Source organism: Artibeus jamaicensis, unplaced genomic scaffold (genome assembly GCF_021234435.1).
Source record: "Artibeus jamaicensis isolate MK-2021 breed Jamaican fruit bat unplaced genomic scaffold, CSHL_Jam_final contig_519, whole genome shotgun sequence".
In the NCBI taxonomy this organism is placed as follows: domain Eukaryota; kingdom Metazoa; phylum Chordata; class Mammalia; order Chiroptera; family Phyllostomidae; genus Artibeus; species Artibeus jamaicensis.
Genome location: NW_026521871.1, coordinates 51,210,110 through 51,227,404, shown reverse-complemented (window position 1 = coordinate 51,227,404; position 17,295 = coordinate 51,210,110). Strand labels below are relative to the sequence as shown.

Below are 17,295 nucleotides of genomic sequence, written 5' to 3'. Positions count from 1 at the left end.
GGTCGACACTGTGCAGGCTCTGGGCTCGTCGGAGGGTGAATGACACAGCTGTCCTTCGTGGCAGGGTCAGGATCTTTCCTCCTCTCCAGCTCCCTTTTCTTCGCACCTCTGCTGATCCCTGTGTCCATGCCTTGCCCGGGCCCTCTCCCTCTGTCCAGCTGTCCCATCTGCCTGGGGACGGCCTGCGCTTCTTCCAAGGCCCAGTCTAAGAACGGCTCCCTCTGCCAGTCCTCCTCGGCGAACGCTTCCCCGTCTGGAGCGTATCTTTATATTCCAGGTCCTTCTATGGAGGTGCGTGATTTGAACCACCCTTGAATATTCGTTGCCGTGGAAATGTTTTGTATTTGCTTCATGCCTGGATGCCTCACCTGTAATAGACTGTAAGCTCTTTGTGACAGGGTAACGTTTCTGCATACCTGTTGTTTTACCCATAATATCTGGCATTGCTAAGGAACGCACTTATTTATTTTAGCTGTGTTTAAATTTTCCCAGGGGTTGCCAGCACCATCAGCAGAAATAGGAATTTCGCTGCCCCCTGCAGGGGGTTCTCTGCGTGAGCTCCAGCACTGAGCTGGGGGAGGCCGGCTGCACCTGCAGCCTGGTTTTAGCTCCTTCCTCAGTACTCACCCTGAAGTCATTTGGGGCTGGGGACTGAACGCCAGTACACCACATCCTCCAGCCCAGACCCTGTGACGATGAAGGAACATGCGGGTAGGCCCGACGGCTTCCCAGGAAGCCAGAGGAGGGAAGCACAGCCCCCACCACGGCCCTGCTGCTCCTGCCCACAGTGGCCAGTGGCCGGAAACAGCTACAAGCGCCTCTCCCTGCAGCTCAGGCACTCTTCCCAGTGCAGAGCAAGCTCAGCAGAGAGCAGAGGTTTATGCTACTCAGGTCCTTTTAGAGTAATCACTCGATTGTTAATGACCTGGTTCACAACCGATAGGGACAAAATAGATGAGTCATTCCACATAAGAAGCTTGGGTCTCTGAACAATGTTGAGTAGTAAGCTTCCCTGTGCAAGCCTTGGCGTAAATGGTGATGGCCTGTGTTGCACCATGGTAGAAAGTTTTTCTTGCCAGTTCATAGTAAATGGCCTTGACCTTATTTGTCTTTTCCTACTTCTATTTCAGGTAGCTGTTTGTTTGCTTTCTTGTTTTAATGAGGAATGAGAATTGAATTTACCAAATGTTTTTCAGCCTTTTTGATTATTGATATGGTTTTTATTTTTTCACTTTAAAAAAATGTAAATGTAATAAATTATGTTGATGGCTTTCCTGATGGTGAGTGAGCTCTGCACTCCCGAAACAAGCGGTGCTGGGTCATGTACTGTTATTCTGTTCACCCCCTACTGGGTTGTTTCCAGTGCTGTATTTAGAATTTCTGCGTCTGCACTTTGAGTGAAACTGACCTTCATTTTAGAATTAACTGGTCTAGCTTTCCATCCTTTCCCGTGACCTGGACCAGTTTGAGTACACAAGTATCCGTTTGCTGATGATGTTTACTGCCCAGTGTTAATAAAGCGTGGGGGGTATTACCAAGCTTTTAATCTTCCCAGCCGTGATTTTAAAATGCCTTACTGCTTTGAAGGAAGATCTCTAAAGTGTTTGTTCTCCAGTCTCTTTCAAACTGCCAAGATGTGGGCTATTTTGTTTTCTTGCTTTTTATTTTGCTTGTGTTTACATGAAAAGTTATAGAGTTTCAGTAATAGGCTGAAAGCTTATTGCACAGAAGGGAACAAATGGGGGGGGCGCTATTCACGCCCCATACATGAGGCTTCTGTTGCTGCACAGCTGGACTCGTGAGAAGGACAAGGACCCTGGATTTAGCAAGAAACGGGACAGGGATGGTTGCGGAAAGCCTGGCTGCAGCCCCCACCCCCGCCCACTGGGTGACCTTGGTCACACAGGCCTTCCCCGAGCATCAAGTCTCCCCCCCCCCCCCCCCCCCCCATCTCGTGTTGGTAACTGCCTGGCACCACCACTCTGAGAACTGGGAGAGATGATATTTAATGCTGTCTGAGTCCTGAAAGCTTATCACTATATTGATAAAAAGGGAATTTTTCTTTTTATCAGATGATTCATGTAATAGGAGACCTCTTTAACAAAAGGAGACTTTTATTTGCAAATGTTTAGGTAGTTGTTGATTTATTATGAGACAGTCCTTTTTGGTCAAGATCAGTAATGACCATGAGCTAATTCAAAGAGATTTTAAACTTTATGTGATCTTAATTTTAGAGAGGTAATGCTGTGCCCGGGTGAGCCAGGCCAGCTAATGGTCTCACCTCCTGGTGTCGTCAGCAGTGTTCAGAAAGTGGACGGAACACCGGCTCCTTGATGTTGTGGGTGTCATTATACGTTCTGCTTTTTCTCTCCTCCTCGAGAAAGAGGAAAGGACTTCCTAGTCCTCTGTTGGTCACCTGGAAACAGGTCCTGTTCGTGGCGAAGTGCCCCTCTAACCCAGCAAAGAGCATTTTCTCCAGCATGTACTCACGGTACCAGCCAAGCAAATCACCACGAGTTTTGAGCAGCTGAAATGAAAAGTTTGGAAGAGTTCATCCTGTCCAACTGTGTATTCTGCACAGTATTGTGGTGAAACCCAGCTGCATCCTCTCGCCCCTGCGTCTCCGGTGGTCCCGGGAAGGGTGTGTGATCCATTCCTGCAGTTCACACCAGGCCCCTTCTCACTGTGTGGTCAGCTGCAAACACAGGAAGTCCCAATACTTGGTCGACTGACTGGTCGTGCCCACGGGGGGAGAATGCAGCCCCCACCTCCGTAGTCAGTCATGGATAACATTGGCTTGGGAATCACCGAGCGGCTGCGAGGTGCCGAGCAGTCCAACGTAGTCATTGGTCTGTTGTGCAGTGGTGAGGAGCAGGCCTGGGTGCAGCGCGGGAGCCGCCGCTACCCGGAGTCCAGCTGCAGGGGTGCGGCTCCTCGGACGGGACGCCGTCTGCGGTGCAGGTGAAAACAGTGCGACCTGCCCCCGGAAGAGCAAGGTCCCAGCACTGTAAAAGCATCCCATTACCAAACTCACTGGGAGAAGGGCCTGGGGCCTGGAGGCAGATCTTTTCTGGGGTGGAGTCGCTTGGGAGACCCTTCTTTTCAGAATCAGTGAACCCACAGAGAGAGAGAGGAAAGGGGAGTTTTTCTCAAGGAACGACCTTCTTGTATCGCCCTTTGTGGCGCCTGGTGCTGACCCCTCCTCAGCACCCAGAGCACAGAAAGCTTGTAGCGTAAACTCCTTTGTTTCTAAGAGAAGATGTAATCAAATCATTCTTAAACATGACCAGAAATTGAATCTCTAAAGAGACAAATTCAATAGCAGTCTTTTTCTCCAACATCCGTGCCCTATTGATTGAATTGCCTGCCCATTACCCATTGCTCCTGGAAACTGGCCTCCCCCTGACCCCCGGCCACAGTGAGTGCCACCGTGGCTCCTGGGGGAGCTTGTCCCCCCACCCAGTGATGAGCAGGGAGCACCCAGCCTAGGCTCCACCCTGTGACTCTTCCTGGGAGGGTGTGGAATTGCCACCAAAAGGAGCTCCTCCAAGTCTGGCGAGGGAAGCTGTGAACTCAGGGGCTGTCCTCCGAGTCTGTTTTGGGCACACACACTGGGGAGCAAAGGGGGCCCCCTGGAGACCGAGAGGGACCAGAGCAGGGACTCAGAGAAGAGGCTTCCAGGGCTGTGAGGGTTTGTGCGCCCAGCTGGTGTGTCATCTGTGTGTACATGGTTCAGGAGGTGGCTGGCCTCACTCTGGGGAACAGGTGGCATAAATTAGGTGACTGTCCAGGGGCTTCCAACCCCGACATCCCACGGTTCTCCAAAGGCACAAACTCAGTACCTCAGTACTGGCCGTAATTTCAAACTAGATCTTACAGATTTTCATGCTTATGGCTGACCGAGTGTATTCAGTTTGCTGTGATAATCAGATCCTATTTTTTTTAAATGATACATATTTTTAATTCTAAAGGTCAAATATTTAAGAATACAGTGATAACAAAATAACAGGTCACTGTTTTGCTCTCCTTTCTTAGTGGCAGTGATTCAATATCTTCCGAGGTGTCCAACAGGTGGCCCCTGGGCCGCATGCAGCCCGGGATGGCAGTGAACACGGCCCAACACAAGATCGTAAATGTACTTAAAGCATGGAGACCTTTCTGTGATTACGTGTCACGGAGTCTTTAACGTGTGGCCCATGACAACAGCTCCTCTTCCCGGGCGGCCCAGAGATGCCAGAAGGGCAGACGCCCCTTCAGCCCTTTCTTCTAATGTCCACGTTTCTAAAAAACGTGCTTTTTTGGTTTCCCTGGCTCCCTGCTAACTAATATGAATGTTTTTACACCCGTAGTTTTACATCACACCTTTTGGTTAATATTTAATGATTATGCAGACATTACTTACAGATAAGCGTGTTTCCTTAAACATAATCGGGTTGACAGCGGCCTTTGTTTCTATTTGCTTGGTTTTCTCTGTACCTGTTACCGATCCTGCTCGCAGGCCAGTGCGCCTGGGCACCTCTGATGCCTGATCGTTTTCCCCGGAGAGGCTGTTCCTGGAATCATGTCGTCCTGCCGGGGCCATGTTCACCCTGTAAACATCCTCATCTCCAGCTTCTTGAGAACTGACTTCGCCTCTCGCCCACACGCTCTTTCGTAACCAACCCCCTTCTTGTGCTGCCCGTGCACGACGGAGAAATTCGAGGGTCCTGTGTGTCTGAAAATGCCTTCACCCGTCTTCCCTCCAACCTGGGAAGGCGTCGTCCCGCTGCCTCCAGCGTCGCTGTTGGGAGGCCGGCGCCAGTCCCGTCCCTGTGTTTCACCGCAGCCTGGTGGCCTCTCTGAGGCAGGTTGGGTCTTCTCTCCATCCCAGTTGTTGGGAAATGTCATGATGACATGGCTTTGTGGGTTGGGCGCTTCTTCTTCCCCATCGGTTGAGCTCGACACTTGGCAAACTTCGGTGCTTCAGTTCTCTGACACTTCTCGAGTTGTGTCTCTGGAAGTGGTCTTCCCCCCATCTCTGGTCTTCTCTCTTTCTGGCCCTCCACTGCATTACCCGGATTCACCAGTCGCTGTGTATTTCCCCCTATTTTCTGTCTCCTTTTTTTGTTTGCTTCAATTTGTTTCTGTTTTGAGATTTCCTCAACTGTGCTTTCTAATGCTAACATTGAATTTATTTCTGCTATCCTATGTTTCGTGTCCAAGGGTTCCTTGCTCTCCGAATGCTCCCGCCCCCTTCGAAACTGGCATCCTGTACTTTGTTGCCTGAATGGGCTGTCATTCCTCAAGTTTTCACCTGTTCCCGGGTCTCTGTCCCCTTGCAGTGTAATGCTGTTGTCTTTGCAGGTCGGGATGGTGGCGGGGGGGTTCGGGGGCGGCCTGGCTGTGAGGGCTGCGGCTGGGAGAGAGGGGGGAGGGGGCTCAGAGGCTCCTCTGGGTTCGACCTGCAGGGTGCGGGCACCGTGGACGGTCCTTTCAGTGAGATTTGGGAGGGAGGAGGGCAGAAGCAAATCTGTCCGTTTATTCCAGAAGCCTCTCAAGTCCCAGGGTTACCTTTGGATGTTAACCATTTGGTAATTGACTCTTCTCCTACGCAGCCTAACACTTAGTTAGAAATGCCTGCAGCTTTAAAAAGCATTCTCTTACTCTCTTTTTAAAAAGCTCTCTTCAGGGCAGGTGCCAGTCATATTTCACTAAAGGTCATTACATCTCTAGTTCTGTTTTTGTCATCAAGTCCTGTGAATTAGACCGTTTTTATTACATCATCTGATTTTAGATTGGCCAAACTCTGGATTATTTTTTATTACATCCACGTCTAATATTTACTTTTCATTTCTACCTCCAAGTACTTGAAGAAGAAAGTAAAAACAAAGCTGTGTTAAGAAACTTTTAGAGAGTACCTGGACTAGCAGACGCTCTTAGCCACCTACACAAGACGAGAATCTTAATGCACCACTGGGCCTTCCCCCTCACCCTTAGGCTCTCCTTTCAGCCGAAGGAAAAGGGGAAGGTGAGACGTCTCTGCTATCGAGCAAAAGAGGGCGTAGACATTCTTCTTTACAAATACATTTTTTAAATTAAACTCAGAGTTGACTTGATTATATAATCCCTTGAGCAGGGAACCTGACTAACATCAGGGTCAGTGTGCTCAGGGGCAGTTTCAGAAAATGCACGACCGGCTATTTGGGGGGTGGGGAGGTCGCTGTAGTTTCTGTGGGTCCCCAACCTGGCAGAGGCGTTTCTGCGGGGCTGTGAAACCGTCACCCAGGCCCTAGGCTTTGCCAGCGATGCGCCAACCTCGAAATAAAGACAGAGTCTAATCACCTGGCAGACTTTTTCAGCTGCTTGATCGCTCAAGATTTTGCCAAATGTTAGGTCATGGTCCATTTATTTTTGAATTATCTTTGGCATACACATGGTGGAAGTATTCCATATTGTTTGAAATGAGAAAAATTATGTGAAGCAAGAACGCTCCATCGGGGCGAAGGTTAAGAGTTTTTGAAAAGTTGATATGACGTTCAAGACCGAGAAGGGGCTAGGTGTCCAACATTAGACAGTTAAGCGTGGGCCTATCCTTATGATGGTATAATTTGCCACTAGAAAACTAAAGTTGTGTGTAGATCTTCATCATTGGAAAGATGGCCTTGATATCTCAGTGACGGACACAAATGTGTTTATTTACATGTGTGCATTTCTGTAGGAAAAGGCCCAGATAGCATGCAAATGGTAACAGCAGTAGTTTTCTCTATTAAGATTTGGATAATTTCTTTTATCTTTATTTTTCTATGTTTTCTTTACTTTAATAATGACTGTGTATTTAACTAATCAAGTCTAGTTAAAAGCAAGGGAGCGGAAACAGAGCCGGACGCGCCCTCCCGACTGGATCAGGCGGTGTCTCGGAAGGACGCTCGGGGTCATCTGTTTTATTGCCTCGCGACAGCGTTTCCATGTGGGGCCACTTGATTCTTTCATGACCACAAATGCGCATTTCTTTAATCTTAAAAACCAAATTACGTAGTTCTTCTAAAGTCATTGTAAAAGACAATATTTTGAAGTGGTGATTTCTTTCATTTTGGTTGACACTTGATTTCTGCGTACATTCACCCTCTTTAACCACTCTCTGCTTTGTTTCGTGTCTCTGAATTAAGCAGCAAAGAGCTGTTTTAACACACAGATTTATTACTGGGAATGGAAGGTAGTGAATATGCCTCTTAATGAAAGCTTTGGCTTAGCCAATTTGAAATGTTTATAAGTAAAAATCTCAAGGAGAGATTGTTTTAGTTCAGCCACCAAGAAGCTTTCAGCGCCAGCAGGAAGAATCCTCGTCCCTGGAGAAGTGTCGCCCCTTCTGCTTTGGGTCCTCTGCTGGGTGACTCACCTGGAGACGCAGGTGGGTCTGGGTGGTCGGGTCTGATGGACTCCTCCAAGCCGTGCGCGTTTCCTCACCAGCCGCTGCGCCGACACCTAGTTCTGACATGACAAAGGCGGAGACCAGAAAGAGAGCGCTCGGACTTCCTCTTTGGTCAGACCCCCACGTAGCCCCCCAGTGGCTCATTCTCCTTCCTGCAGTTTTGCCTTTTCCAGAATATCATATATATTCAATCATACAATAAACGGCCTTTTAAATCTGTGTGCTTTCACTTAGCGTAATGCATTCATTACAGAGATTGGCCCGTGTTATTACACTTATCAGTACAGTAGTTGCGCTGTGTTACTGAGCAAGTATATCATTGTGTGGCTGTACCATAGCTTACGTATCCATTCTGTAGAAGTTTAGTTTTTTGCAGTCTTGGTGATTTTGAATGGAGCTGCTATGAACAGTGTGCCCACAGGGTTTTGTGGGACTGTAGGTTTTTATTTCACTTGGGGACAAACACCTAGGAGTGGGATTGAGCAATGTGTGGGAGTTCTGGTTGTTCCACATCCTTCTCAACACTTGGTATTATCAGGGTTATTTGGTTTACTTTAGCCTTTATAACAGGTGTGTTATAGTGTCTGCACTTGCACTTCTCTAATGACTAATGATGTTTAGCACCTTTTCATGCATTTGTGATCACATGTTTTCTCTGATGAAGTGGCCATGACATTGACTTTTGAAGCATCTAGGCCAGTTTTCCTATAGACTGTTCCACAGTGGGTGTCTCATTGTTTCTTTATGATGTTTTTATTTTTCCTTCCCTCCTCTCCCTTCCTTTCTCTTTTTAAAAACTGGTTCTTCTGTCCCTATATTTTATTGGAATTATGTCTAAAGGCCTGATTAGATTATTTAAACAGCTTTGGCAAGAACATTTTATGCGTGATGTATATATGAGGGATTTTTAAAAAGAAGTTGAATTGGAGCAGATTCAAAGCTGCACTTTGATGCTGCCACCGGTGCATTGCAGCAGCCTCCCCAGGGTGCGAACAGCTGGAACGATGCCCTTGACTCTGTGAGAGGGATGAGTGGGATCAAACCTACCTCGGCAGGTTGGACCTCAGTACCGAGGGAAAGGCGGAGGGTGTGAGTCCCAGCAGGTAGTGGGTCTGAGTAATGATGGGAGCTCACAGCTGTTCTCATCCGAAAGCATCTGCTCTCTCCACGGAATAGCAGGTAAGGTCAGTGCCGAAAGTGAGGAAGTAGAAAGAGCTGTTGGGTGTTTGAAGAGAGAGGAGAAAGTGTAAAATCACCTGGGAGGACAGGAGATGAGATTGGACCAGGGAAAAAGAGCAAATGTTAGGCCCCAAGAGCTCTCTTGAGGACATGAATTTATTTAAAGTGAGGTTATTCGAGGTTGTATGTTTCTCTCCAACCGTTTGTTGTGGGTGTGTTGCTAATAACTAGAGCAATTTTAATTAGTCGTGGGCCCTTGGGGGCATTTTATCAGAATGTGGGGGTATTCATGGGACTGTATCAAATACAGACATTTCATCAGTAAAACTGGGTACACTCTAGAATTTTGACAGCCCCCGATGTGCACCCTGAACCTCCACCCTCTCCCATGGAGGGGTGCGATGAGGCCTCAGACCAGGAGGAGGAAATCTGACTTGCAAGGAATATTCTATTTCCTAAGCATGGAATTTTGATTTTTGGAAACTTTGTACCCCCAAATATGAGACATCTGATGATAAGTAATGAAAAAATAAGTGGCTTATTTATATTCAATTTCTTCAAATTTTGCTTGTAATTGGATGCCATCTTACCGTTAGTTAAGCCTGGGACTGAATGTTTGATGTTACTTTAAATAGGTTTCCAACTGGGGGAAAGTGTTTTCTGCATATTTTCTGGGCCATCACAGCAGTGTTATGTAAGAGAGGAAATCATTATAGCATCCTTCTAAAAATACTTTCCTGGAAAATATTCCGCAATCAGAATATTTCTGTTTAAAGGCACAATATTAAAAACCCTGCCACCTTGATTTACGATGCACGATTTAAAATTAATAGACTTTGTTTTTTTAGAGCGGTTTTAATTTTGCAGAAAAAGTGTAGTAAAGTACAGAGGTACCATACGTCCCCCAGTTTCTCCTATTAGGAATATCTTGCATTAGTATGGTACATTTCTTGCAGTTGATAAACCAACATTGATCCACTGTTAACTAAGGTTTACAATGTGATTTGCTCTTGTACTTTCTGTGGGTCTTGACAAATGCATAATGTCACGTGTCCACCTTTACTGCATCGTACAGAACAGTCTTTCCATCCTCAAAAACCTCCTGTGTGTCCCCTGGGCTCACCCTGCCCTTCTCTCCCCGCAAGCCCCCAGCCACCACTGGTCTGTTTCCTGTCTCTGCAGCTTTGCTTTCAGCAGAACGTCAGGTGGTTAGACTCATAGACCGATGGCACGTAGCCTTTTCAGACGAGTCCTGTCACTCAGTTGTGCGCGTTTAGGTCCCGTTGCCTTCTCGTGACTTGTTGGCTCCTTTCTTCTCACCACTGAATAGTGTTTCATTGTACAGATGCGCCGTGCTTTACTCACTCAGTCATCTGCCGAGGGACATGGTGGTCGCTTCCAATTTGTAGCGATTATGAATGTAGCTGGTATAAACTACACCTTAATTATTAAAATACAGTTGTAATTGTTGATTCCTCTTTCAAGTTAAGCAGCATCTCCATTTGATAGATGTCACATTGATGGATTGGCCACAGTGGTCCCGAGAATGTTTTCAGATGGCCCTGGACCAGCCTCTGGTGCTGAGGTGCCTTCGTCACTCGGGTCCTGCTGAGGATCTGGCAGTCCCTCCGCACTGCCCAGCGATGTCCCCTCCTTGCCTACACCCCTCACCCTGCTCTGAGGGTCTTCCCTGTAAGTCATTCTTCCACATGGCCCATAGGCAGGTAGTGCCATGGGCCCCTGGACCCGGGCCCTGTCACCAGCAAGCCTCCCCTCAAGCTTGCTCTCTCCACAGAAGACTCTGCCCATGGACTCTGTGCCCCGTCACTGAGCGTGCCACCGAGTCTGCCACCCACCAAACAGGGGGCTGCTCATGCCTGCCCCCTCTACTGGGGAGGTGCGTGGGCTGGGCCTGGGATCTGCGCGCAGGCCCAGGCCCTTTCACTCAGCAGCACTGACTCCTGAAGGTGCGTTCTCACCTCCAGGATAGAACAGGAGCTGGTGGCAGCAGGTCGGGGGAGGTGGCTGGACCGAAAGTGGGTCAGGGAAGGCGAAGGAGAAGGGCCACACTCAGGGGCGTGACAGGTCAGCTGGGCATTGCTCTTGGAGCCGCTCGTGGACTTTGGGCTCGATTTTACCCGCCTTGCCCTGAACGGGGCCGCCACTGTCCTCTCGTGGATATGAGGCCTGTCGGAAAAAGCCCAGCCTTTGTGATGCAACATCGACCCAACGTGACAGTGGAGGAGAGAGGACTGGAAGGCACACGCATGAACAATGGCGACTTCACTGTTCTGGTCAGTGGGGGCGGTACACGCTGTTGACTGAGCACGTGCGCTGTGTGGCCGTCACATTCAAAATGACTGAGCCAGTAGAAAAATGAATCTGCCTGAAATTTTGTGTTAAGCTTGAACATTCCCCCTCAGAAACTATTCTGATGATTCAGGAGGCTTTCGGGGATGATGCAGGGAGTGCGGTACAAATAAAAGTGACACAAACGCTTCAAAGATGGTTGAGAACCTGTTGAAAGGGATCCACACTCTGGGTGGCCTGCAACAAGCAGAACGCCTGAGAGTGTTGAACGTGCACAGGCTGCCGTCAACGAAGATCGGTGACAGTGTGAGAACTAGAAGCTGATCTGGGGAATCCAGAACTACTGAGTCCAAGATTTTGACTCAGGATCTTGGCATGAAGCTTGTCGTGGCAAAATTTGCCCCTCAACTTCCGCAGCCAGAGCAGAAGGAACATGGTGCTGCAGTTGCTAATGACTTGATTCAAACCACGGCCCATGAACCAGGCTTGGTGCCCTGAGACTTCCGGCTTTTTCCAAAACTAAAATCACCTTTGAAAGGGAAGAGATTTCAGACCATCAATGAGATTCAGGAAAATATGATGGGGCACTGGGGGTGATTCCAACAAAGGGTTCTGTGGAGTGTCTTCCAGCAGTGGAGGAGGTCCTGGGGGGACTGTGTGAGGTTCCAAGGTGCCGACTTTGAAGGGGACCGAGGGGTCATTGTCCTATGTAGAATGTGTCTTGTGTCTTCTTCAATAAGTGTCTCTGTTTTCCATGTTACATGTCTGAATACCTTCTGGACAGACTCGTATAGGTTCTGCCTAGTTCTGTGCAACTCAGGGGACTCAGAGGCCCATCTTACCCTTGTGGAAATGCGGGTCAGAGGCTCATGGCCTGCAAGAAGTTGGTTTACACTTAGTGGCAGATTTAATGCTCTACATTTCCTATCCACCCCATCTTCATTTGGTGTAGGGGGTTGAAATTCATATAATAATTCACATAGAAAGAGTTTCAGAAATGTTACAGTAAGTAAAAGGAGGGTGTGGAGGAATTTTGTGGAGCAAATCGAGTTAGTGCAGCCTACGTTTGAGGACTTCCCGGAGCTGCGTTGTCTCGTGCAAGAGCACCCTTCCCAGAAGGAGGAAACAGGTATCCCAGCATCTTTGTTCAGCTTCCTCTTAGAACAGGTTTTCTAAAGCGTGTCTGTCTTAGACTTTCACGGAGATTTGCCTGCCGGGCGCTGTGCGGACCTGAGTGCACAGTAGTCTCCTTGTAAGGGGTCCCTCGACAAGGATAACGTTCATAACAAGTCTCCAGGGATTTAATATTTCAGTTCTTCATAAGTCACGAAGGTCACACCTACACAGTCGGTGTGTTGTCACCACCCGTTGTCTAGGTAGTAGTTGGGGACAAAATGAGGCTTTCCCGACCCTTCTTCCCGTGCCCCTTCCCCTACCGCCTCTGTCGCCAGGAAGTGAGTGCGACTCAGAGAAAGGAAGGCAGAGAAACTGGAGTGACCGTTCCAAGATCACACAAAACCTCCCACAGGAGTGGGAGCGGGGGCAGGGGGGCCTCGCATCCCAGTGGATCAGATCACGAGCCCCTCAGGCCCCAGCGGTAATACCACGGCGGGGTTTTCCCCGTAGCTTTGAGCGTTGCCCTGGCAGCCTCTTGGGACATGCCAGTCCATTCGATTTCTGCCTGGTGCCCATCTCCTCCTGGCAGTTGATGGTAATTTAGAATGTTACTTGTAGTTCAGAGATGGAAAACAAAAAGCATGTAGGAGCCTGTAGGAAACATACATTTCTTCTAAGGGGAAGCACGAGCACATTTGTGAGAAGCTGTTCCTGCCAGGAACGTGAGCTCTGACATGTGTGGTTAGCGGTCTGCTGAGAGGCATGTAGTGCCAAGTTCAACTCCATAGGAGTCTTTTTTTTTTTTTCCAGTTTTTCTCTCTGAATTTATTTCAAGGCACGATCAAACTTGTACTCTTCATTAGATGCAGCATTATCTAATTTAGCTTTTGGCAGCTGTTAGCCTAGATCCTATTAAATTCTACCCACGAACTGAGATAATGACGGTACCAAATCCCAGCAGGTTTGTTGCAGAATGGTGACACCTGGGTGGCGCCTGGTCGGGCTTCACTGTTGCCATCTCTGGGGTGTCATCTACAAGTGACAAATTCTGGAAGGCTTCCCGTGTGGAAGATACATACCTACCAACTGTGTTTCGTTCATAAGGACGCCGCTCTTCCTGTCTTCTCCTCACGACCACCGCCACCTCAGGTGCATAGAATCAGGTCCATTCCCTGCTCCATAGTTCATGACAGAGGCGCCTTTGCTTGGATGCCACTTTATCTGGTCCCACTTCGGTGGCCCTCCTCCTGCAGGGGCATCCACGCCAGTGTTTGGTGTGTGTCATTCCCTTCCACCCCTTTATTTAAATTCTGTTGTTTTGTGTGTGTTCTTATTTTATGTACCTGCATCTGGGCTCTTACTGTCTCTCTAATTATCTTCCACTGAGCGTTATGTTCATTGTGTCTGTGTGGCTGTAGAGACCCTGGTTTGGTGCCTCACGTAAATTTCCATCTTGTGACGGAACCACACTGACCCACCCATTCTTCTGGAGACGGACACCCATTCTGCCTCCGCCTCGCGCCTCTGATGCCATCGCTACGCAGGCCGCAGCCCGTGGTGCTTCCCGTGGGTGGGTGCAAAGGCTCCGCTCTGAGCACAAGCCAGAAATGCCCAGCCTCAGCAGATGTTAAGCATCTAGAAGGTGAAAATTAGTGCCACTAGTATAAGAGAAAACCTTGGGGGCTTTAAAATATACACGATTTGTATAAAAGATGGCATTCAAAAGTGCAGTTGTGATGACTTAATTATCAGCCGCTCCGTCTGGAGATGCTATTTTTGTGGCGCCCTTTTTCTTTCCTCCGGGTGACTCTGCAGGTGTTGGTGGCCGCCGCTCCTTGCCGAGGGAGCCAGCCCGAGGTATCCGAGGAGTGGGCAAAAGTAGCACATCAGCTTCTATTTAAAGAAATTAATTATTTCATCATGTCGTGGGTGCTTAAGTATGTTTCAGATGTCATGCCTTCGCTTTTCCTAACCTCCGTGTACCAGAAGTCAGTGCTGACTCTGTTCCCGCCGCTCTCTGGCTTCGCCCCGGGATGGCCTGCCTGGAGCGTGGCCTCGCGGGGCACCCACCACCTCCTTCATTCACCCCAGGATGCTGCCATTTCGTTTTTGTGCCCTTTCTTCATCTTTGTGCCCTAAGACCAAGGTCAGAGTCTGGGGCCAAAAAAGACAAAAAGGTTTGGAAACGAGGTTTGATTCTCTGTGTTGCTGTCACATTTGGAAGTTGTGAAAGCCCCGCCTACTCGGAGACTGAGTGTGAGATTAATGCCCTGCACTTCGGGCCGGGGGGTGGGGCCTCAGTGGGTAAAGGGGGAGGAGAATATGTAGCCAGTCCATCAGCTCCACACAGGGGTCCTAGGAGGGATCCACATGCCCAGGGAGGTGGCCCACCTCAGCCCCAGGTTACTCACCCCCGCACCCTCTGAGGGCTTACGGGCCGGGCTGCAGGACTTACAGACCCTCTCTTGAATGCGCTCCCTGCCACAGCATCCTTGGCCTCTGTCCGCCCCTGATCTGTCCGTCTGCCCCCAGAGCTCTGCCCCCACCGCCACAGTCACACCGTGACCTTGTCCCTGCCAGATAGCCGTGGGACTGACCTCCATTTACATCCCTCATCACTGACCTCAAACAGCCCTTTAGGCTGCCTAGCAGTCAGGCCTGTTTCCATGGCCCTTTCTCCTTCCCACTCTCCCAGTGATGCCTTCTTGCCCTCCCCTCTCAGTCCTCGAGACCCTCCCTCCTTCCACCACTCTCAGCAGACGGCCTCCCTTCCCCCTTCACTGGGAAGCTGGAGGCCTCAGGTGAGAACTCCCATCAGCTGTCCCGCTTGCGTCTACGCCCATGCCTTCGACCCCCTCTCCTGTTACCGCAGGGCACTGTGTCCATGCCCCACTGAGGACACGTCCCCACTCACAAGCGGGAATCCTGTTCTCTCACGTGTCTCAAGCACCCACCCCCGCAGTCCCCCCACCCTCACCTGCGTCACGTCCATCTCCGGGGCCATTCCCATCTGCGCACGAACACCCCGTTCTCTCCGTCAAGCCTCACATCTCCCTCCAGTCTGTGCCCTGTCTGCCTTCAAACAAAACTCCTTTAGTGCTCAGGTCTGCAGTGACTCTTGACCCATCGCCCCACCAAACGCCACTTCTCAAGGTCCAGCACCACGGCCATGTCTCAGGCCTCCTCTTCCTCCACTGCCCTGGTCCAGACTTCCAGGCCCTGCAACGCCTGCTTTTGCTCCTCCCTTCCATTCCGACTGCCCTTCTCTAGTGTTTCTCCCCCCTCCTCCCCCCTCCCATCTCTCCTTCCCCGCAGCTCCTCCCCCTTGTGCGTGTGGCCGGGAGGAGTGTTGTGTGTTGTGCGTTGTGTTTCTGATCTGCTCACCACCTTCCCCCCACCACCGTCAGACTGTCACACTGTCTCCGGCTTTGCTTTGGGTCCTGCTCTGATCCTCATCCTTCCCTCAGGCGATCTCATCTCATCTCAGTCACAAACCCCACTGAGCTGCTTTGGAATCTCTGATTTTTATTCATAGCTCTACAAACACAGCTTCCTGTGAGACTCCTCTGTTGGGTGTTACGAGTCTCAGAGTTAATATTTCCAAAGATAAGCTCTGTTCTTATTGATAGACAGCATTACATTAGTTTCGGGTGTAAACACCACGGTGCACTATTTGTACATGCTGCAAAATGATCAGCACAGTACATCTAAGTAACATTCGTCACCATAGCTATGGAACTTTCTGTGGATGCTGAGAACTTTTACGATCCACTCTCTTCGCAACTTTCAGATATGCAATACAGCATTACTAACTGCAGATACCTTGTTTTATTACTGCGAGTCTGTACCTTTGATTCCCTTCACCCATGTCACACACACACCCCCCCAAAGATAAGCCCTTGCTGTCCCCAAACTCACTCTTTCTGCAGACCTCGCTGCTGGCTTCATCCTTCCGATGGCTCAGACACAAATCACCGCCATCCCTCGTCTCAGGGCACATTCTTGTCTCCCCCGCCTCTTCCCTTCCCCCCTTGTGTGTAGTTTCAACAGCCCCACAGTGATTCTGTTGATGACCTTGACTGAAGCAGGTTAATCCTCCACCCAGAAGCCTCCAGCTGGCTTCCTTCTCTTTCAGAGTAAAGCCAGGTCCTCACGGTGACTTATGAGGCCCCTAGAACCCTGGCCCCAGGTTCACCTCTCTGCCTTAATCTTCACCTTCATCTCTTTAATTGGCCTTAATCTTCACCTGCTCTCCCCGGTTCATTCCGCTTAGAAACCCCAGCCTGGCTCGGGATTCCATGACCTGCCAGTCAGGCCACTGCCTTTGAACTTGGATGTGAGCTTTTCCCTGGGCCTGAAGTGCGTTTCCCAGGTGGCAGCTTGCCCAGCTCTTCACTTCCTTCGGGTCTTGACTCAGTGAAACTCGCCACCCTCTGTGCAAGGCCCCTCCCGGCCGTCATGTCCAAGTCTTAGCCTCTCGGCGCTGTCAGGGCCCTGTCTCTGCTTCACAGGTGGGACTTGTCACTCTCTGATGTGGTAGATGTGTCACTTACATATAGTTTAATTTTCTGTCTCCTCCACAAAGGGAAGCTCCAAGCGAGCTTCTGTTCAGTTTGGATTCTGCAGCAGCTGGAACAGTGCCCAACACGCCGGGGCGCCCAGGGCGCCGTTCTGATGGACGCCTGCAGGTGAGCAGTCGCCCTGCGCCTGATGCACGGTGATGCCGGCTTAGTGTAGACTCACAGACACATAGCATGGCACTTAGGTCCAGAAATAAACCCCTCCGTAGGGCATTCAAGACATACGGTGCCATGGCGGTCCAACGGGGGACGTCACGGCCCTTTTGACAAATGGCGCTAGGACCAGGGGATGTCCCCATGTGAAGGAACGAGGCTGGTGCCCTGCCTAATCCCATGTGAAAAATCAACTTGCAGTGCATCGGAAACCTAAATACAAGAGCTAAACTATAAAACTTTTAAAAGAAACATAGGTGTAAAATTTCATGACCTTGACTTGGGCAGTAGTTTCTCAGGGCACCAAAAGTTCACATAGCAAAAGAAAAAATAGATAAAACTGGACACCATTTGTGAAGCACAATATTTGTACTTCCTTAGACACTGTCAAGAAAAGGGAAAATACACAGAAAAAAGTTTTTGCAAATCATATCTGTCTGATAAAGGACTTTCATCTAGGACACATAGCAAACTCAATAGTAAAAAGACAAATGTTTATTTTACATTTTGGTTTTTATGCACTGCTGCTTCATTTTGTTGCCCAGACTG

General features: G+C 49.4%; 1 protein-coding gene and 1 long non-coding RNA gene across 6 annotated transcripts in view; one reads left to right on the top strand and one right to left on the bottom strand.

Annotated features, from left to right (window-relative positions):
• ANO10 (anoctamin 10) overlaps nucleotides 1–17,295 on the top strand; it is a 115,613-nt gene that overhangs the window by 59,086 nt on the left and 39,232 nt on the right. The window lies entirely within an intron of this gene.
• LOC119051451 (uncharacterized) lies at nucleotides 2,152–16,194 on the bottom strand. 2 transcript variants are annotated; one of them, XR_005082922.2, is made up of 4 exons: nucleotides 15,932–16,194; nucleotides 8,456–8,623; nucleotides 7,376–7,467; nucleotides 2,152–3,249 (listed from the first exon to the last, which is right to left on the bottom strand). It is a non-coding gene; the product is annotated as an uncharacterized LOC119051451 (long non-coding RNA). The 2 variants fall into 2 exon arrangements; XR_005082921.2 differs by lacking the exon at nucleotides 2,152–3,249 and having other exon boundaries at nucleotides 6,720–7,467.